This window comes from Myotis daubentonii, chromosome 14, assembly GCF_963259705.1.
Source record: "Myotis daubentonii chromosome 14, mMyoDau2.1, whole genome shotgun sequence".
Lineage (NCBI taxonomy): Eukaryota > Metazoa > Chordata > Mammalia > Chiroptera > Vespertilionidae > Myotis > Myotis daubentonii.
Window position 1 is genome coordinate 49,902,065 of NC_081853.1, and position 22,015 is coordinate 49,924,079.

Consider the following 22,015-nt stretch of genomic DNA (forward strand, 5'->3'; position numbering starts at 1 on the left):
GCAGATGTTATTAACACTATCGTGGTAGCCAGCTTTCAAGATGGCTCCCAATAGTTTGTACCTCCTGGTATTCACATCCTTCAACAGGTTGAGTTGGGTAACAAATGGGATAGTTTAACTTTGGAGGCTATGGCATAATCGAGTGTGGCTTCTGTCTTGCTCTCTCAGATTGCTCACTCTGGGAAAGGCCAGCTACCATGTCAGGAGGACCCTCAAGCAGCCCCATGGAGAGACTCCTGCGAATAGCCTTGTGAGTGAGCTGTCAGGAAGCAGACCCTCCAGCCCCAGTCCAGCCTTCAGATGACTGGGGCCCCAGCAGACACCTTCACTTCATCTCATGAAAGATCATGAGCCAAAACCACACAACTGAGTTGCTCCTAAATGCCTGACCCAAGAAAACTGTTGAAGGTAATAAAAGTTTATTATTTAAGCTACTAAGTTTTATATATATTTGATTTCAGAGAGGAAAAGAAAGGGAGAGCTAGAAACATCAATGATGAGAGAAAATCATTATTCAGCTGCTTCCTACACGCCCCCCACTGGGGATTGAGCCCACAACCCGGGCATGTGCCCTGACCAGGAATCTAACTGTGATCTCCTGGTTCATCAGTCGATGCTCAACCTCTGAGCCAAGCCGGCCAGGCTAAACTACTTAGTTTTAAAGGAATTTTAAAAAGAGTAATAAGTAATTACAAGTGAGAAGCTGAGGCTCAGAGACATGCAGTGCCTAGCCCAAAGTGACACAGCTGGAACTGGGAAGAGCACCCTCATCTTGTGACTGCTGACTCATACAGACAGGTTCTCTTACCCCATGACTCAGCAGTTCTCTAATTTAGCCCCAGAAGAGGGAGAGATGAGGCTGCAGGCATGGAGCAGTGACGGCCCAAGCAATCCTGCCGCACTCAGGCCCCAGACCCACACAGCTCCTCCCCAGGAATCCAGGGCTAGGGAGAGCGGCTGAGACCCTTGGCTGCCATTTGCATGGGGCCTCCATGACGAGGAGAAACAAGCCAGCAATCCGACCTTCTCACCTAGACAGACCCCCACACACGTGTTCTGGGCCTCGGCCCTGACCACTAAGGACACAATTGCTGAGCCGCGATGCTGCAATCCTGCTGGACTGTGGCACAGGTGTGTGTGCGGGGAGGGGGGGGGGGGAAAGGCGGGGTAGCTAGGGCCTAATATCCCCAACTCAGAGTCTGGCCTGGTCTCCAGTGCCCTCACTGCTGACTCCTGTGTCCTCTTTCGAGAAGTCACCCCAGTGAGGGGTGCTTTCAGTTCCCATGTGAATCACTGTCCACATGATCACCGGTCACCCTGCCGCAGGCTGTGCCTGTGGCCTACGTGAGCTCTCGGTGGTGACAGTGCGGGTTGGTGATGCGGTCGGCCTGAGGCAAGTCTATCTGGCTGTTTCTTCATCCTCCCAGCTAAATGGGACTTATTCCAGCAAGAGCCACTATGCTACCCCCACCCCCAACCCCCTGGGTTTGGGCACATCAAGAGGGTGGTTTAAGACAAAGGGTAAGCAGTTCTTGCTTGTCTTCAGAGTCTCAAGTCCAGCTGTTGGCACTATGGAGGGAGCACCAGATAGAGGCCTAAAGCAGGGGCTGGGATTGGCAGCAGGAAGCGGAGAAATGCTCACGGGATGGGTATAGGATGCGGCGGGGAGCAGCCCCTTGGCTGTGCAGACCTGTGGAAGGGAACAGGGAGAGACCTGAGGTGGTGACATTTCCTGATAAAGGACCTTGACAGCCCAGCAGAGGGTCTTATGCCTATGACCTTATGTGGCATTTAGAGGAGGAAAAAACCAGGTACAGGACACCTGGGTTCTAATCTAAACTCAAGATTCCATCACTTGGATAACCTTGGAAGAGTTGTTGGCTGATCTGGGCCTTGGTTTCTTCATGAGTCAGGTCAAGCCAATGGTATTCAGACTGGGTTCCCTGGGATACCTAGGGTTCTGCAGACCTACCTTAGAGTTTGGCATTGGGAGGGAGCCTCTAAACCAGTGCTGTCCAATAGAAATATAAAGTGATTCACATACACAATTTAAAAAACTTTTAGTGGCCACATTTTAAAAAATCTAAAAACAAATAGGTAGAATTAATATGAATAGTATCTTTCAACATATAACCAATTTATTACGTTTATTAAGATATTTTACGTTCCACGCTTTGTACTAATTTTTCAATATTTGGTGTATAATTTGTGCTTAAGCCCAACTCAATTCTGACCAGCCACACTTCCTGTGCTCAATAGCTGACCTGTGCAGAGGAGGCAATCAAGGCTTTAAGTAAGAGCAGAAGACTCTCCCTGGTGGACAAAACGGGAAGTGCAGGAGAGACCAAAGGATTTAAATGAGTAAAACACCTGGAAGCACAGAGAAGACTGATGTGTGTGTGTGGAGGAGGGGGGCGGGGGGGGGAGGAGGGTGCAGGGGTCCAGCCCCAGCAGGTCCAGGGGTCCCCAAAGGTGTGGACGGAGTCGGCGAAGAAGGAAGGGCATGGAGACAGTGTTCAGTTGATCAGCAGCCTAGCCAGGATCTCCAGCCAGGATCTCCAGCCAAGTTCTGGTCTGGATCTCCAGAGAGGTTCTGCTTCGGATCTCCAGCCAGGTTCTGTGGCCATGTTCCCTCACTAGGTTCTCCAGCCAGGTTCTGTCCAGGTTCTCCAGCCAGGTTCAGTCCAGGTTCTCCAGCCAGGCTCAGTCACCAGGTTCTAGTCAGGTTCTCTTGCCAATTTCTGTAGTCAGGTTCAGTCCAGGATCTTTTGCCATGTTCTCTCCAGCAAAGTCCTTCTGTCTCTAGAGAACGTTCTGTGTAGGTTCTGTGCCTAGGTTCGGTCTCTCTTGGTCCTGTCTTCTAAGTCCTGTCTCCTAAGTTCTGTGTTCTAAGTTCTGTCTTGTTACATCTGTATTTATACCAGTTGATTCCAATCCTATCAATCTCTATTACAAAGGTTAGGGCGTTTCTTATCTCCATTCCAGGGAGTAAAGATTATGTAGCTTAAGCATGATTGTTCGTAGTTAAAGTGATTAATTACCCGCCTGGCACTTAGTTGAGGGGTTTTATTCCCTCCCTAACTTCAGGGGAAAATCCCTACCTGGGGATTCAACCTTTCTCAGAGAGGTGACCTTGGTTAAAATACAGCGTCAAGAAGGTGAGCAAACATATTAAGAACCATATGCCATATATGCCAGGTGCCTTGAAACAGCAAGGATGGACCGGCTCCCGGCAGGAGGGGGGTGCAGGTGGCTCAGTCCAGCCAGAGAGTAAAAGCAGGGGAAGGAGCGTATCAGAGAGGCCATGAACTCATTTGGTTTCCTCCAACATCATGGGTTTTCATGACATCGAGTCTAGGTCTCAGTTCCTTGATTTAATGATCAAGTATAACGCGGGCACCTGTGAGGGCATCTGGGGAGAGCACGGGCCAATCAGAGACGTAGGTCACGGCCAAACTCCCAAGGGATTTGGGAGCGAGAACTGATGCAGACTCACTGCTGGGAAGAGAGGGAATGTGTCCCGGGGGATGGGGCACGGACAAGGGTGTGTTGAGCCGGGAAAACCTATACGGACAATAATCCAGGCTGCAGAACAACTGTCGCCATCAAGGCAAAGAAGCCAGAGGCATTCAAGAGGCAAAATAGCGGAGGTGTTAGGAATAGACTCTGGAGCCAGGTTCGCTACTTACTGGCTGTGTGACTTCGGATAACTTACCTCCCGGGCCTCAGCGTCCTCATCTATACAGTGGAGGCAGTAATAGTTCCTGCCCCTTGTGCCTGCAGTGTGATGAGTTGTGTTTGTGACAATAGATTCTTTCTTTCCTAATAGCGTATGTCAAATGCTTAGAATGGAGATAAGAAAGTGCCATGGCTTGCCTATTACAATTACAGGGATTTCTTTAGAAGGACCACGCAGGAGCCAGCCTCGTCCCCAGTGAGTTGACATTCAAGTGCAATCATATGACAAGTCTGTTCTCTACTTGGAAATGGCAATATTGTTTCAATAGAGGGCAGTGGCCCACAGCGTATCTCTCTGGCGCCTTCAAATGGAAACTGCCAACACGGCCAGCTTCCTGACCTGGTGGGGACTCAGGACCACGGAGGTTCAGCCCTTGTGTTAGGGTTCCCTCTTCCCCAGGGAAAATGTGGGTGTGTCCGGATTCACAGTTCTCTCTTTTAACTTTGATGAATTCAATGATCTTCTCATTTAAAAAATAATAATAATAATGGCTGCGGTTCGCGGAGCCACCTCTAAGTGGCAGTCAGTGACCAACATCCCATCTCCACCATTCAAGTGAGCAAAGCCTTTGTCTCCCATTTCAAAGCTGAGGACCCTGAGGCTCAAGTGTCATCAGAATTTGCCTAAATGACAGGATTCCCTGGAGCATAAAAATCTGAGCCCTGGGCAGTGGTGCTCAATCTTGCTGTACCTGGAATCATTGGGTGAGAAGGAAGTGGGGGGGTTGGGAAGGAGGGGAAAATCCTGGCAGTGCAGGCCTGCCCTCCAGGTCAATCAAACTGAAACCTCCCGCTGTGGGACCAAGACATCAGTGTTTTCAAACTTCCCGAGTGAGTTAGTGTGGAGCCCAGATTGAAAGCCACCCATTCGGAAGCAGTTGGTCTGGTTCCCAAACCTGACCAATCAATCCCTAGCATCATGCCTGGAACATTTTTGCACAGAATTGGATGGAATGTTCTCCTCATCATGGCCTGCTGCAATCATTGGTGGTCTGTGCCAAGAGGAATACGTATGTATGTTCTTGAAAACTCCAGTGTGCGTGCATTTAGTTTATGTAAGTGACACTGTGCCATCAAATATCACTTGGGATGCTTTTTTAAATTCAGTATGATATTGTTGTTTTTAAATATATTTTTATTGATTTCAGAGAGGAAGGGAGAGATGAAGAGAGAGAGAGAGAGAGAGAGAGAGAGAGAGAGAGAGAGAGAGAGAGAGAAAGAGAGAGAGAGAGAGAGAGAAACATCAGTGATGAAAGAGAAACATTTTTCAGCCCCTACTGGGAATCGAGCCTGCAACCAGGCACGTGCCCTTGACCGGAATCAAACCCGGTACCTTTCAGTCTGCAGGCCGATGCTCTAGCCACTGAGCCAAACCAGCCAGGGCAGCATGATGTTTTTTTGAGCTAGACCCATGCATCTGTAGTAAATGTACTTCTGACTTCTGCTTTGTCTTCCTGCGTGTCCACATATCAACATTTTATGTGTCCGTTTCCTACTAACAGACACTCCAGATTTTGCCACCAACTACGCTGCCCTGAGCATCTTCCCACTGTCTCCTGATGACCTTAGCCAAGTTCCTCTGGGTGCGCAGCCTAAGAGTGGAGCTGCCCAATGAGAGGGAACATGCAGCCTTAAGTTGTCCCAGCTTATCTTCAGGACACTACACCAATTCACACTCCCACAGGCTCGCCTCCCAGGGCCTCCCTTTCCCCATCCTTGTCAGCCCTTGACATTCTCTGTGGTAGATCCCCAGAAAGCAGCCAGGCCGAGACTTTTAAGAAATGTTATTACGCTCTCTCACAGTAGGCTGAGACCAGTGTGTGGGTGTCAGCCCCAGGGGATGGTTGGGTTCTCTTATCTAGGGCGGAAGCATGCAACATAGGGTCAGGTTGCGGCAGCGCCAGACAGTCAAGCGGAGGGAATGGAGGGGAGGGCATGAGTGGGGCAAGGGAATTAAGGGAGGAGAGGTCACAGGTCAGTCAGGCGAAGGGGGATTCATCTTATCTTGCTTCTGCAGGCGCCAGCTGTCTGCCCCAAGCTATGGGAAAAGGCTTCTAACAAAATATATTTCAGAAAACATGTCCAAGTAGGAGAGATTAGGAGTGGTTCATCCTAACAATCTGACTTTCTAATTTTTGCCCAACACATGGGTTAAAAAATGACATCTGACAGCTTTAATTTGCATACACCCGATCCTTCCAGACTTGAATTCACAGCTATTCCATGACTTGCCTCTTGCTACCTCTGTAGTCACATCTGCCCCCACCATCTCTAACCCCTGGCAACCATGCCTGCTTTCCATGTCTATGGCTTTGTCATTTCAAGAGTGTTATGTAAATGACATTGCACAGTACGTGACCTTTTGAGAGTGCTCTCTTTTTTTTCTTTCTTCCTTTTTTTTTTTTTTTACTAATCATAAAACCCCTGAGTAGTAGTCCATGATATGGAATTTAGCCATTCATCTATTAAGAGACATTTTGGTTGTTTCCAGGTTGGGGCTATTAAGAATAAACTTTCTATAAACATGTATAGTTTTTTGTGAAAACATGAATTTTTATTTCTTGGTCATAAATGCCTAACAGTGCAATTGTGGGATTATACAGCATGTGTTCTGTTTTTTTTAGAGGACGACCCAGAACAAGGCAAGGATATCTCTTGTATGTTGACTCTGATGAATCTTCCAACCCATGAAAATGGTATGTCTCTCCATTTATGTAGATGTCCTTTGCTTTATCTGCATTTTGTAGTTTCAGCATACAGTGGGGCCTTGACTTTCGAGTTTAATTAGTTCTGAGACCGAGCTCGTTAAGGAGCTCGTTAACTCAAATTACTCTACCAACTCAATGCAAAAAAATCTGCGGAGAGACAGCTGGTATCTCAAAAAACTCATTAGTCGGGACATTCGTAAGTCAAGGCCCCACTGTACCTGTTTTGTACACATTTTGATGATTTATGCATAAGTGTTTCTTTCTTAAGAGAAATGTTATACATTAATTGTACGTTAATTTTGCTTTCCACACTTCTATTGCTACTGCATAGAAATACAATTGATTTTTTTACATGTTGCTCTTGTATCTGCAGCTTTGCTTATTATTCTAGGAATCGTTTCAGTTTTTTGTTTTTGTTGTTTTTTTAATATTCTTTGGTATTTTCTATGTAGACCATCTTGTCATCTCTGAACAGGGACAGTTTTATTTCTTCCTTTCAAATAAGTATTCCTCCCTCCCCCGCCCCCTTATTAAGCTGTCTAGGACTTCCAGCACTAGATTGAATAAGAGTATTGATAGCTGACATCCTAGGCTTGTTCTCAGTCTTATGGGGAAACACTCAATCTTTCACCTTTAATATGAGGTTAGCTATAGGTTTTTAAATAGATATTCTTTATCAAGTTGAGGAAGTTTTCCCATCCCTGTTTTTTCTGAGAGTTTTATCATAAATGGCTGTTGAATTTTGTCAAGGGTTTTTTCTATATCAATTGATATGATCATGTGATTTTTCTTCTTTAGCCTTTCAATATAGTGGATTACAACATTGACTTGAAGTCAATCTCTGGAATAAACCCCATATGCTACTTGCTAATGTTTTGTTAAGGATTTTATTCATGTACATGTGTGAGGGATAGTAGTCTGTAGTTATATTTATTTTTGTACTTTCTTTGTCTAGTTTTGGTATCAGGTTGATACCAGTCTCACAACATGAATTGGGAAGTGTTCTCTCTTCTTTAAACATTTGGAAGAATTCTCTAGTCAAATTATCTGAATCTGGAGACTTCTTTCTTGAGAGTTTTAAATTATGACATCAGTTTCCTTAATAGTTGTCAGGCTAATCAAGTTATTTCAAATTGGTGAGTTGTGGTAGTCTGTGTTTGTTGAAGAATTAGTCCACTTCCCTAAGCTGTAGAGCTGTTCGTAGGATTTGATTATTATTTATTGGTGGCTATAGAGTCTGTAGTGCTATCTTCTACTTCATTCCTGGTATCAGTCATTTGTGTCTTTCTCTTTTTTGTCATTCTTCTAGAGGGTTATCACTTTTATTGATCTTTTCAACCAGCATAAATTTTTTTTTATCTCATTTCACTGTTGGTTTTTGTTTTCAATTTTATCATTTCTGCTCTTATCTTTATTTTTCCTTCTTTCTACTTAACTTGGATTTATTTTGCTTTATTTTCTATGTTTTTAAAGTAGATATTTATGTGAGACATAATGTAGGCATCTAGTGCTATAAATTTCCCTCTCAGCACTGCTTTAATAGTTTCCCACAACGTGTGATGTGTTGTATTTTTATTTTATTCAATGTATTTTTTACTCCCCTAGAGACTTCTTTGATCCTTGGATTATTTAAAAGTATGCTATCTAGTTTCCAATAACTCACTTGGTGAAGATTTTCAGGCACAGTAACTTGGTTTACTATTTTATTTTATTTTATTTTATTTTATTTTATTTTATTTTATGTTTTTCCAGCTGATAATTTTATAGTGATGATAGGCTACAAAGAGAACCACATCTTTTGTTATTGAAGGAGCCTGGAACTTGGTGAGCTAACTTTGTTGACATGGAAACATATATAAAACCACACATACATTCATGCACACATACACACACATATATATATACATACGTACATACATACATACATACATACATGGCATTCTTATACCACACTTAACCAGCAGAGCTCAAACTCTCATTTTCAAAAAACAAAACAAAAAATAACACCCAAGAAACAGGAAAAGGAAGAATAAAAATACCAAGTCAGCAATGCATCTCTAAAAAACTTAAGCCAAACCAGAAACCTCTGGCGGAAATATCAGATTTGGGGGTGACCATACACAAGCTGTATTTCTTGTAGGTTAGCAACACTCACCTCTAAGCCAATGTCCTCCCCTCCTCCCTCATCACTGCCCCCATCATAGCAAAATCAATCCACCCATTCTGCTTTGAAAATTTGAAAAAATGAAGGGCACTCCATTTAACACAACAGTGGAATGGAAATTTCAGGAACTAAAGATGTATCACATAGAAAGACAGGTTGTCCTGTATCACACAGAAAGAAAGGTCTATCAGCAATTCAGTGTCTGACAGATGATAATTCCCTTCTCTAATGGCATGTGCTGAGGAGCATGGATGTAGTCTATTTATGGGTAGCATATGGAAACATATAAGTATCTTTATAAGGCCTTTCCCTATCCATCTGGTAACTATTTCTGCCTGCCTGGTTTTATGGTTTCATTTCTTACACTTAAACCATACCAAATGGGGCTTTATTTACATATCTGGCAGTGTCTAGGGTCACGCAGAAGCCAAGCCAGAGAGGGGGATCTTTGGACTCTCAGCTCCAATTGTAGAGTAAGGGAGGGAACCCCACCTTCCCCGCTTAAGCTAAGGGCACCCAATCAGTTTAGGCCAGGGCTTTGCAACCTCGGCGCCATTGCCACGTTGGCAATTTTCTTTCATGCAAGTTTGTTCTGTTTGACTCCATCCTTGGCCTCTACCAGCTAGATGTCATGAGCTTCTCCCCAGTTGTAATAACCAAAAATTCCCCCAGACGAGAGACACTCGTTGAGACAGATGCCTCCTCACTTCCTATTCTGGATGTGGTAGAAGCCATGTTGGCTAGAGCCATAGCAGCCTTCTCGCCATCCTGAGGAGTGAAGCCACAGAGAGGCTGTGGCTGGGGTAAGAGACAGAAAGGACCCTGGCTCTTGGTGACATTGCCGAGTTGCTGCACCAGCCCTGGCACTTTCTTCCTAAGGGAAATCAGCAGCCTCCCACTACCTCAGCTGTTGTAGCCATGGTCTCTGTCCCTTACAGCCAAGAGTATCCCCGTGAATCCACTGATCACCCTATTCCTCTACTGAGACCTTCACTAGGTCTCATTCAGCATGAATTTCAAACTCCTTAGTTTACCCCAAAGGCCTTTGCCTCCCTCTCCTCGTGTCTCACCTGTCCTCTCCTTTTGAGCCATAATTGGAGTCCTTCGAACCAGCCCTGACTCTCACATTGGCTGATCTTCTCCACCTCACGTCCTTCCTTCTTTTGTCTTCCTGTTCATTCCTACTCACCTTCCAAGAGTTAGCCCATGTCAGTTTTCCCTGGAAGTGAAAACTTCCAGTGCTCCCAAAGTGTGGAGAATTCTGGACGTTTCTGGTACCACTAATGACTAAACAGACACCCGAAAGCTTGGGGCCCCTGGAAGATTTCCCTGAATCTCCATGAGATGCTTTGGAAGCAGGAACCCACAATTACTTAGCACTCCTCTCACTATGAGTGGTCACATGTTTCCGTGGGCGGGGAGTCGGGCCTCTGTGGCTTCTTGTACCAAGACAGAGTGCTGGCTGGCTGGTCCAGGGCGAGTGCTGCTGATCCGCACAACAGGTGACCTTCGTGGTAAGGATGTGCCGTGTGTGAGATGAGCTGGCCAGAACCGAAGGCATCGGGCACCCAATTCAACCCAAAGAGGCTGCGCATCTTTCCAGCCTCAAACCCTGACAGTCCTGCCTCTCACGCTACACACCTCATCCGCTCTGACTCAGCGGGCGGCCCAGAATGTGCACTACGGCGTGTGTTCCCCGGCAGCTGGCGTTCAGCCCTGGATGACTCCTACTCGTCCTTCAGAACTTTCTTTGGCATCACCTCCTCTAGGAGGCCTTCCTTGCTCTCCAAGGCTGGTGTGCTCAGAGCCAGCCGCTCACATCACACTTACCACCCTGCATCCCGATCGCCCATTTCCACACCTGTGAGCCTTGAGCATCTTAGAGCCAAGGAACCCGATTTAGTCCTTCTTGAGCCCTCTGCACCTAAAATAATGCCAGGCCTGACATGGCACAGTCAGTGAGGTGGGTGCTCTAATTCTCTGCAATTCATCTAGGGAAACTGAGGCACCAAAACTACACGGGCACTGAATCCTGAAGTCCGTGTTGAAACCCTAGCAGCCTAGTTCCAGTGCCCCTGATGTTCAAGTTCACGGCTTGGCTTCCTCCTCCTGAGCCGCCTAGACACTTGTTACAAAGGCAGAGGCCGGCCTGGGTCGGGTAGGGCCTGGGAAACCTCGTTCATTATGAGCCCCAGACAGCACTGTGTCCACACCAGCTTCCTGCTGAGAAAGGATGGCCGTGCCCAGGAGCATAGGAGAGTCCAAGGCTCTTCAAGGCCCCGCCTTCCTGTGCTTGTCTGCTAAATCACAAACACATCCTCCCTCTTCCCCAAACTCTTGTTCTGCCAGGAATGCTGTCACCTCCCCCCACCCCCGCCCCCCCTCCCCCCGCCCAAGCAATAGGGGACTGAGAAGAGGACCTCCTCCCCCTACTCATGAGGAGCTGGCACATGCCCCGAGCCCCAGGGACATCCCCAAGGACCCTTTCAGAGGCCCCGGGGCAGGCCCAGAGGCCCCAAGCTTCTCGGGTGTCTGTTTAGTCATTAGTGCTACCAGAAACATTCAGAATTCTCCACACTTTGGGAGCACACCCACCGGGGGCCAGTCCTCTAACTGCAAGCCGTGGCTGCCCTCCGACACCCCGATGGTTCCAGAGGCGCTTTGCTCTGATTGCAACCTGGAAAGCGAGGTGGTGTGTCCAGGGGCAGCCCCAGCCAGCTGCCCACCCGTGTTTCCCCAGCTCCCGTTGTGCATACCCTCCAACATGGTCCAGGGGCCAGAGCATGCTTCTAAGGAAAGGGCCTCTACCCGAGTCAGTGAGTTTGCTGCCACTTAGGTCGAAGGGGTGCCATGTGAAGACTTGGCAGATGGCCCAGAGCGACTCAGCTGTCACTTGGGGGATTTCCCGGCTGTGCTGCAAATGGAAGCTGAATAGAGGGGGCACCTGCCTTCAAGCCACATCAAAGGCAAGTTGCTGGAGAGTTCACAAAACTCCGGGTGGTGATGTCTATGTGAGAGTGTGGGATGGCAGCAGGCAGGATGGAAAATCGGCTGGGATTTCCCCCTAAGCAATCTTACACGTTCTGTTGCCTCATAAAGCCCCAAATAGCAGCTTAAAATGAGCACCATTTCATTATTTCTCATAATTTTGTGACTTAAGAACTTGAGCGGGACTCAGCTGGTGAGTGTGTGTGTGTGTGTGTGTGTTGTATCAATGGAGGTCCCTTGGTGCTACTGAGCTGGTAGATGGCTTTTGGCAGAGGAGACTGGTGAGCTGGCCCAGACGCTCCCATGTGGTCTTACCAGCACAGCGGCCACATGACAGTGGACTTCAAAAGTGGTGGTTCAGCCTCAGCCGGTTTGGCTCAGTAGGTAGAGCATCAGCCTACAGTGAAGGGTCATAGGTTCGATTCGAGTCAAGGGCACACCCACCCCCAGCCAGGTAGGGGTAGTTCAGGAGGCAACCAATCAATGTATCTCTCTCTGTCTCCCCCTCCCTTCCACCCCCTTAAAAATCAATGAAAAAATATCCTCGAATGAGGATTAACAACAACAACAAAATTCAAAAACAAAACAAACAAACAAAAAAACAACCTGGTGGTTCAGGGCTCCCAACCAGAATGTCCCAAGAGGTCCAGCCGAAGGCTGTGGACTTCTCATGACCTAGAAGTCCCAGAATGTCCATGCTCTGGGTTCTATTGGTCAAGCTAGTCGCTAAGACCAGCTCACATTCAAGAAGAGTGGGATTAACAGTTAAAACTTCACCCTCATATTTATTCTCCCATGCGAGAAGAGAGCTAGAAAATACTTGCTAGGCTCATTGTGGGAACTTTTTAACCCCACATTTGCTGAGCTCCTACTGTGTGCCAGGCACTGTCCCTAACACTGGAAAGAGCGAGAGCAAAGAACAAGACACAACGTGGTCCCTGGCCTCACGGAGACGGTGCTCTAGACAACCGTCTAACAAATAGTCACAGTGTCTGGCATCAGTGCTCAGCACATGTTGGCCACTGGCATTATGATTGCTCCATACATCATTATTGAATGAAAACATTGTCATAAGCAGAGCCATGCTTTGAAAAATGACAGGGTGCAAAAGAACACAATCAACACAAGAGCCTGACCTGTTTAGGAGGCAGAAGTTTAAGCCCCGGAGGAGGAGGAATGAACTAGGGGAGGGTGGCCGGAGAGCCTTCAGGCAGAGGGGACAGCGGTTGGCAAGGGAAGCATGCACTGAATGGGGCAGGATGGGGATGGATCACCCATAGCTCGGAACTGGTGTCTTACCTTCTCCACCCTGCCCCGTGCTCCCATGAATGGGCTGTATGAACAGGCTCCCTCACTTCCTTGCTGGACCAGGGGAAGGTACCAGCAAGAGTAGGGAGGAGAAAGAGCTTGGAGCATGTATTCCTCTGGGTCCCTTTCTGCTGGGCTAGGGTTAGAAGTGACTTGTTCCTCAGCCAAAGGCCAGGTCCCAGGTCAGGCAGCCTTCTCCGAGCTGTAGGTCTCACCAGCCTCTGCAGTGGCTTTCCCCTGCCCACTCTGCTAGGTCAGGGGCGCTTCACCAGTGCTCCTTGCCTTCCCCACACCCTGACCCATGACCCAGCTGCCTCCAGTGCACACTGAGGCTGCATGCCACTCCCCCTACACTCCCTGCTGCTCTAGCCAGTGACTGTGTTTGGCAGGTAGTAGATCCCTTTCATTCCTGCCCGAACCAGAATTCCTCTACACTCTGCTGGTCTTGAGGTCTTGGTTCCAAAGGGAGGAATGCTTCCACCAGGAGAAACAACAGGGATTCCACTGAACTAGAAGTTGAGGCTGCCATCCAGACACTTTGGGTCCTCTTACCTCTGAATCAACAGGCAAAGGAAGGATTCGCTGTGCAGGCTGGCATGAAACTGACCCGCCGCTACACAGTAGACATAAGAAAGAATATGTCTGGAACATGGGTGACCCTTGGGGTGTCTCTTAGTCCTACGTGCTGAAATGCCAATGGTCCAGGTTTTAGGAATGAAGGGTTGGATCAGTCAAAGAACCATGACCACCTACGGTACTTGCGGAGGGCAACGAGAGTATGGAATGGGTAGTGAAAGAAGGTAGCCGTCAATACCAGCTACGACTATGTGGCCAGATGCAGAAATGCGAACCAGAACTGTTATAAGTATCTCTTCCTTATTTTGTCATGAGTATGTCTATATACGTATGTATTAAAGCAAATAAATTTATCTTCCCTCTCTTACCCTCTAACACAGTGATGGCAAACCTTTTGAGCTCGGCGTGTCAGCATTTTGAAAAACCCTAACTTAACTCTGGTGCGGTGTCACATATAGAAATTTTTTGATATTTGCAACCATAGTAAAACAAAGATTTATATTTTTTATATTTATTTTATATATTTAAATGCCATTTAACAAAGAAAAATCAACAAAAAAAAATGATTTCGCGTATCACCTCTGACACGCGTGTCATAGGTTCCCCCTCACTGCTCTAACATAAGATATAGTAATAACAAATAACTGTACATTATGTATTCAAGTTACCAGATATCCAGGAAAAGAGTATCACCCAAGAACTTTGAAACCTGTCTAGGGAAAGGCTTAGTACATTCTCAGTTGTACCCAAGATAGTGGTATCACATAGGAACAAGTATGACTTTGTTATTGTAACTGTGTGTATACTTGTTATTATAAATGTATCTATAAATATATATGTACATAGTAACTGTATATATTTATAATTTATATTACATATAAATATATGATTTGGTAGTGTATATATATAAATACATATTTATAAATATATCTAAATATCTTATATATGTATGTATGTATATCATATATATATGTAGATATACAGGGCATCCCAAAAAATATATACACACTTTGAATAATTATTAATTCCAATGGGTTAAATCTGAAAAGAAAGAAACATCAATTGAGCTATCAGCTGTAAAGCATGTATACATTTTTTTTGGAGATATATATGTGTGTGTGTGTGTGTGTGTGTGTGTGTGTGTGTGTGTGTGTACTAGAGGCCCAATGCACAAAATTTCTGCAAGAGTAGGCCTTCCTTCCCCCGGCTGCCGGCACCAGCTTCCCTCTGGCACCCAGGACCTGGGCTTAATCCAGAAGGCCGTCCAGTCTAATTAGCATATTACACTCTTTTATTATTATAAATATGTAGAGACAGAGAGACAGCGAGAGAGAGAGATTGCTTTTTCATCCTACTGATGCTCTTTTTCTGGTAGAACCTTGCCTAATATATCTACACTAATAAAAGACAAGCATGCAAATTGACTGTACCTTTGCTACACCTTAAGCCACGCCCACCAGCCGATCAGAGTGACTATATGCAAATTAACCCAACCAAGATGGCGGCCAGCAGCCACGGAGCTGGACTGAGCAGGAGGCTTGGTTGCCCCAATGATGGAGGAAGCCAAGCTTCTCGCCTGCTGCGGTGGCTCTGAGCTCCACTCAAAGCAACAAAGTTTTAATTATAGAAGCTAAATAAACCCCAGATACCTGCTTTCAGCCAGTCGTGGCCATGGAGCTGGAGCGAGCAGGAGGCTTGGTTGCTCCAGTGATGGAGAAAGCCAAGCTTCCTGTGGCCGGCTGTAGCCTCTGCAAAAGGCAACAAAGTTTCAATTATAGAAGGTAAATCCCAGAATAAATTTTTTAAAAAGAAAAAAAGGAGAGGCTGGGAGCTTCTGTTGCCGGGGGGCTTGGCCAGCCTGAAAACGGCCCTCAGCCCCTCACCCAGACTGGCCAGGCACCCCAGTGGGGACCCCCCACCCTAAAGGGGGTGTGGTCAGCCTGAAAACAGCCATCAGCCCCTCACCCAGGCTGACCAAACCTCCATGGGGTGAGAGTCCCCACTTGGGGGGGGCTTGACCAGCCTGCAAACAGCCATCAGCCCCTCACCCAGGCTGGCCAGGCACCCCAGGGGGGACCCCCACTCTGATCCAGGACACCCTTCAGGTCAAACTAGCCAGCCCCCACGCATGCACCAGGCCTCTATCCTATATAATAAAAGGGTAATATGCAAACTGACCCTAACAGCAGAACGACTGGGAATGACTGGTCACTATGACACACACTGACCACCAGGGGGCAGATGCTCAATGCAGGAGCTGTCCCCTGGTGGTCAGTGTGCTCCCACAGGGGGAACTCTGCTCAGCCACAAGCCAGGCTGATGGCTGCCAGCACAGCAGTGGTGGCGGGAGCCTCTCCCGCCTCCTCAGCAGCACTAAGGATGTCCGAATGCAGCTTAGGTCTGCTCCCTGCTGGTAAGTGGACATACCCCAAAGGCTGCCGGGCTGCCAGACGGGTGTCTGACTGCCAGGTTGGGCCTGATCCCCCAGGAAGCGGGCCTAAGCCAGCAGGTGGACATCCTCTGAGGGGTCCCAGACTGCAAGAGGGCACAGGCCGGGCTGAGGGGAACCCCCCCCCCCAGTGCACAAATTTTTGTGCACCGGGCCACTAGTACCTCAATAAAGTTGCACCAAAAAAATAAATCTGGGCAGCTACAGTGGTCATGTGTAGTTGGACCTTGGTCAAGTGAAAGTGAAAAGTGGCCAGGCACCCTTTCCTCTTTTTTGCTAGAAACGGGAAATGCAAGCTGCCCGTTATATAGAAGTAAAAGTGAGAGTCCTTTCCTCTTTCCTCTCTATACCCAAAACTGGGAATCAGGGAACTAAGATTTCCCCTCCGAAATCAACTAGCAGATTTTATGTGCACAGGCTGAGATCGGTGGGACTGAACCCAGACACTGTCTAGAAATAACATGACCGAGAGCGTGGGTACCCATTGCTCTTCCCAAGCAAATGAACAAGCAGGGGCAGTGCTCCAAGTTCTGCCCATTGGGAGGCTTTCCCCTCACCGCTGTCCTTCATGAATGTCCAGCAAGAAGCTGCAGTGCCTCTCCAGTGGACCACCTTTGGGCGGTGTCTGCAGATCACGCAGAACCATCTATAAACCAGACATGAGTTCTTCTCCTCCTCATTCAACTGGACGTAGGGAATTCCTCGTGAGGTCATAGGTGTGTGGCTGGGAGTAAGAAGGCAGTGTAGCAATAGTAGGGGCCGTGGGCATTTGGGTCACTTCCTCACGTAACTTACTTGTGCTTTCAGGGCCTGCTTGGTCCTGTCTCACGTAAAGTGTGTCCCAAAATTCATGCAAGAAGTAATTTTGATAGAAAACACAGGTTTATAATTAAAAATTGTAAATTTTTTATTGATTCATAAAGGATATAGTATAGGGTTATGTATGGAATAGCATATCGGGTAAATGGCCTCCACGGCTTTGCTGGCCCATACACACTCTTTTGTTATTGCCTGAGCAGCCGCATTTTCGAAGAAGAATGGTCCGATGATGCTTCCAGCCCAAAATCCGCACCAAACAGTGACACGTTGTGGATGCATTTGTTTCTCAACAATCACTCGTGGATTTTCTGAACCCCAAATGTGACAATTTTGTCGATTAACGAAGCCACCAAGATGAAAATGAGCCTCATCGAAATTCAGCCACATTTATGCAAAACGGTCATGGAAAATTTCAACAAAAGAGTGCGTATGTATGCATGCATATAAGCATAACCAATGGACATAAGACATTGGGGGATAGGGGAGGCCAGGGGATTGTCAAGGGCGGGGGAAAAAAGGAGACATATGTAATACTCTTTGTAATACTTTAAGCAATAAAACAATAATAATAATAAAAAAAGAGTGCGTATGTGCCAGCAAAGCAGTGGAGGCCATTTACCCAATATGCTATTCCATACATAACCCTATACTATATGCTTTATGAATCAATAAAAAATTTACAATTTTTAATTATAAACCTGTGTTTTCTATCAAAATTACTTCTTGCGTGAATTTTGGGACACCCTTTATAACACCTCCGTTCGGTGATGGCTTGGTGGGTCATACAGAGGTGGAAGGGCTGCTTCTCCTGGCAACGAAAGAGTTCTATATCCCCAGCTTCCTTGGATCTTCCCATATGTCCCCGTCCCAATTTTCAGGATCTCTTTTTCCCCAGTCAATGCCCTCACTTTAACAGAAGATACCCTGCAAGGCTGTGGATTTGGTTTGCATTATGATTTGGCCACTGCAGGTTGAGAGGTGGTTTGGTTTTCAGAAATCTCAGTCTGCTGGCCACAGGAGATAGATTTCTTTAAGGACAGATCTAGAAGTTTTCATGTCACTCATGCAAAACTTGAGCTGACAATCTGAAGCCCTGAGCTAATCTTCTTCTTTGCTCACTTTCTCTAAGACAATGGAGAGCCACCAGCCAATGTCATGACACACCTTAGATTGACTAAAGCATCTTAAAGTATCAAATTCATGGATGGTCACCCAGAACCTTGCCTTTGTAGGTATTTGATTAAGAGCACACATTGGCAATATTTTCCCTATCTCTATTGCCCATCACAACAAGATGACAAACTTTGTTATCACCCACAGAAGTTTTATCATACCCCGTTGTATTCAAAGCCTCTCTCCACCCTCAACCCAGGCAACCACGGATCTGATTTCTGTCACTGCAGATTAGTTTGCATTTTTTACAACGTTCTATAAATGCAATCACCCAGTGTATCCTCTTTCTCACTTCCTTCACTCAGCATCATTTTGAAATTCGTCTGTGTTGTAGCACGTGTTAATAGTCGGTTCCTTTTTATTGCTAAGAGTATGCCACTGCATGGGTATTCCACAGTTTATGTACCCATTCACCTGATGATGGACACCTGGACTGCTTCAACTATTTGCGCTATTATAGATATAGCTGCTATGAATAGCAGAAATAGCTGCTATTATGAACAAAATTTTGTATGGACATTAATTTTATTTCCTTTTTAAAAAATATGTCTTTATTGATATGAGAGAGAGGAAGGGAGAGGGACACAGAGAGAGAAACATCGATCAGCTGCCTCCTGCACACCCCCTACTGGGGACTGAACCCCCAACCCAGGCATGTGCCCTGACCAGGAATTGAACCAGTGACCTCTTGGTTCATGGGTTGACGTGCAACCACTGAGCCATACCGGCTGGAGCTGGTTTTTGTATTCTTGAGTAAATAGATAGGAGTGGGATGGCTGGATCACATAGGTGTGTGTTTAAATTTTGAAGACTCAGTCAAATTGTTTTCCAGAATGGTTATATCGTCTCTTCAAGTTAAAGCTGTCACCAAATAGCCCTTCATTGATCATGTGGGTCAAAATCTTTGTGTGGAAAGAAATCAGTGTTGAAATGAAATCTTGAAATGCTAGTCTGACACATATAATGAGGACTGAACCTCCTCCAGGCGTTTCTAAGAGTGGTAAGAAGACAGATGGAGGGGGACATTCCACCCCAGCCTAAGAGGTCAGATACTGTTTAACACCCAACCCTACACCCAATCTTGGAAAACAGCTTGAACCAAGCCATCCCCAAGAATCCTGAGTCCTCGGAGTCAGGCAAGCTGAGCTGAATCCCACTCGGCCACATCACAACAAGATGCAGAATTTGGTCCTAGATTGGATCTTGACTGGGGGGAAAAAGCTATGATAAAGAACATGATTGAATCAACTGACTAAGCAGGAATACCCATGAGTAGATTAGACACCAGTGTTAACATTCACACAGAATTTACTAATGTTGATAACTGCACTTTCTTGCTATTTGACTGTGGCCCAGTGACTTACCTCTGGGCAGCTCTGCTAGCTCATCCATAAAGTTCAAATATGGGTAGTAGCCCTCCTTACTGAAGTGTTGCTATGAGGTCTAATCAAGTCAGAGGTTGGCAGAGAGATGGAGGCTCCCGAAAGCCATGCTTGTCTGTGCAGATCCTCCTGCTAGACAGGCAAGGATCCCAACAGCCTTGGGCTTTTGAAGTTAAGGAATCGGGCCTCCACAGGGGCTTCTAGGACCTCTGTTCACTCCTTCCCAGCCTGAACCCACTTCAGAGGGCACCTAGGGATACAACTTAGGAGAAGCTCTCTGGCTCCCACTCCAAGGTCCAGATGTCTTACCTGCTACAGATTCTGCCAATGAACGAACGGACTACTTGGCCAGAGGGGGAAGTTCGGAGTATTATACTAACAATAAAGACTTCTGCAGGAAACAAATGAAAAAGCAAGGCCATTTGGGTGACTCTTTGAGGAGGCGGAGACTCTCTAGATCAGCGGTTCTCAACCTGTGGGTCTCGACCCCTTTGGGGGTGGAACGACCCTTTCACAGGGGTCGCCTAAGACCATCGAAAACACATATACAATTACATATTGTTTTTGTGATTAATCACTATGCTTTAATTATGTTCAATTTGTAACAATGAAATTGGGGGTCTGCCGGGAGCCGGTCCATCCTTGCTGTTTCAAGGGACCTGGCATATATGGCATACGGTTCTTAATATGTTTGCTCACCTTCTTGGCACTATGTGTTTTAACCAAGGTCTCCTCTCTGAGAAAGGTTGAATCCCCAGGTAGGGATTTTCCCCTGAAGTTAGGGAGGGAATAAAACCCCTCAACTAAGTGCCAGGCGGGTAATTAATCACTTTAACTACGAACAATCATGCTTAAGCTACATAATCTTTACTCCCTGGAATGGAGATAAGAAACGCCCTAACCTTTGTAATAGAGATTGATAGGATTGAATCAACTGGTATAAATACAGATGTAACAAGACAGAATTCAGAAGACAGAAAGACACAGAACTTAGAACACAGAACTTAGAAGTCAGAACTCAGAAGACAGAATCTACACAGAACCTACAGACAGAAGAACTTCGCTGGAGAGAACATGGCAAAAGATCCTGGACTGAACCTGACTACAGAAATATGGCAAGAGAACCTGACTAGAACCTGGTGACCGAACCTGGCTGGAGATCTCAGACAGAACCTGGCTGGAGAACCTAGCGAGGGAACATGGCTACAGAACCTGGCTGGAGATCCTAAGCAGAACCTCTCTGGAGATCCAGACCAGAACTTGGCTGGAGATCCTGGCTAGAGATTCTGGCTAGGCTGCTGATCAACTGAACACTGTCTCCGTGTCCTTCGTTCTTCGCCGACTCAGTCTACGCCTTTGGGGACCCCTGGACCCGCTGGGGCTGGACCCCGGTAGGGGTCACCACAACATGAGGAACTGTATTAAAGGGTCGCAGCATTAGGAAGGTTGAGAATCACTGCTCTAGATCATGACTTCATGCAAAAATAACCCCATTGTATTTGCAAAGAGGAACTTGGGAAGGAAACACAAGAAATTAATCAAAGTGGTTTGAAGGAGGACAGGAGAGTAAGGTTTTGCACCATCTACTTTTTGTTTGTTTTTAGCTTTTAAACTATCGATTTGAAAAGAATTTCAAACAGAGAAAGATGGCAGGACTAAGAACAGCACATACAGAACTCACACTGTTGCCACTGTCACTGACTGTTGCTAACATTTTGCCCCACAGCATTTTCCTGTGTGCTTGCAGGCATAATCTCTCTCTCTCTCTCTCTCTCTCTCTCTCTCTCTCTCTCTCTCTCTCTCTCTCTCTCTCTCTCTCTTTCTGAATTACTTAAAAATAAATTGCATAGCCCATGGCTCTTCATCCCTAAATATTTCAGTGTGTACTTCCTGAGAATAGGGATGACGCATTACATAACCACAGTGCAGTTATCAATGTCAGTAAATTCTGTGTTTCTGTGTTGACATTAACATTTGTGTCTAATCTACTTCTGGGTATTCGGCTCAGTCAGTTTACCCCAGCCGTGGGCAAACTACGGCCCGGCCCGTTTGAAATGAATAAAACTATTGAAAAAAAAGACCGTACCCTTTTATGTAATGATGTTTACTTTGAATTTATATTAGTTCACACAAACACTCCATCCATGCTTTTGTTCTGGCCCTCCGGTCCAGTTTAAGAACCCATTGTGGCCCTCGAGTCAAAAAGTTTGCCCACCCCTGGTTTATCCCATCATGTTCTTTATAACAAGTTTTCCCCTCCAGGCAAGATCCAACCTAGGGTCATATCCTGCATCTGGCTGTCATGTCTCCTTACCTCCTTTAATCTGGAATCATTTCTTAGCCTTCCTGACAGGGACATTTTTGAGGAATAGAGCTCCCCTCTTTCTTTTTCTTTTTATATTAATTTCTGAGGGGAAGGAAGAGGGAGAGAGAGTTAGAAACATCAATGATGAGACAGAATCATCTATCCTCTGGCTCCTCCACACCCCCCACTGGGGACTGAGCCTGCAACCGGGCATGTGCCCTGACCGGGAATTGAACGGTGACCTCTGGTTCATAGGTTGGCGCTCAACCACCGAGCAACACCAGGCAGGCAAGCTCCCCCCTTTCTTAATAGAGCATCCCACATGTTGAGTTTGATGAGCTGTCATCTTTGGATTTGGGTTATGCCTCCCTGGCTAGAACAGTGATATTGTGTCCTTCTCAGGAC

At 46.4% G+C, this 22,015-nt stretch overlaps 1 protein-coding gene across 2 annotated transcripts in view; it reads left to right on the forward strand.

The window, feature by feature from the left end:
- XCR1 (X-C motif chemokine receptor 1) overlaps positions 1 to 22,015 on the forward strand; it is a 54,569-nt gene that overhangs the window by 23,442 nt on the left and 9,112 nt on the right. The window contains exons 7-8 of one of the 2 annotated variants that reach the window (XM_059664306.1): positions 169 to 408; positions 6,363 to 6,434. The gene's annotated coding sequence lies outside the window, so the exon portion shown is untranslated. Of the gene's footprint in view, positions 1 to 168; positions 409 to 6,362; positions 6,435 to 17,603; positions 17,979 to 22,015 lie in introns of those variants that run through there. The other variant, XM_059664308.1, reaches the window with a different exon arrangement.